The sequence below is a fragment of the Trypanosoma cruzi genome, assembly GCF_000209065.1.
Source record: "Trypanosoma cruzi strain CL Brener chromosome Unknown tcruzi_1047053488675, whole genome shotgun sequence".
Taxonomy (NCBI): domain Eukaryota; phylum Euglenozoa; class Kinetoplastea; order Trypanosomatida; family Trypanosomatidae; genus Trypanosoma; species Trypanosoma cruzi.
In genome coordinates, this window is record NW_891594.1 from 39 (window position 1) to 643 (window position 605).

The 605-nt window shown below is 57.7% G+C and overlaps 1 non-coding gene across 1 annotated transcript; it reads right to left on the minus strand.

The window, feature by feature from the left end:
* Window positions 1–438: 438 nt before the first annotated feature.
* On the minus strand, window positions 439–550 carry Tc00.1047053488675.10. Its single transcript, XR_008255010.1, has one exon. It is a non-coding gene; the product is annotated as a 5S ribosomal RNA (M5) (ribosomal RNA).
* Window positions 551–605: the final 55 nt, after the last annotated feature.

Here is a 605-nt window from a genome sequence, read left to right on the forward strand (position 1 = left end):
TGCACCACATCCACGCACTCCGAGGAAGGGCGCTAGATGCTTATTTTCCTTCTCGCGAAGACCGCAAGACCCTGGCACTAGGTTGAGGTGGCCGGCATCATCAGGTAGAAAAATCATTATAATTGTTTTTGCTTTCGCGATGCCGCCTGTCGCTTCTTCACCGGGCCGGGGCGGGCGGTGGGTGGGCTCTCCGAGCGCGCGGGCGCCGCAGCAAAAAAGAAAAATTACTGACGCAGTTTCCGCGCCACATGTGGGGAAGCGAGGCGTCCGGAGGCTTCATGGCAAAATCCGGAAAAGGGCCTGCGGAGCTTCATTTTTAAATTTGTTCTTGCCTTTTTTCCTACCGTTTTTTTTTCTATTTTCATCATCTCCCGCGGCTCTTCCGTGGCTTGCCTGTCGCCGGCGGGCGGGCGGCTGCGCATCGCGTGGCGCGTCGCCGGGTACGACCATACTTGGCCGAGTGCACCACATCCCGTCCGATTTGTGAAAGTTAAGCGGCCACAGGCCCTCGTTAGTACGGCGATCAGTGATGGCGCTGGAACCCGGGGTGCCGTACCCTTCCCACTATTTTTTTTTTTTTCCGCCACCGCGCGCCGCCAGTCGCT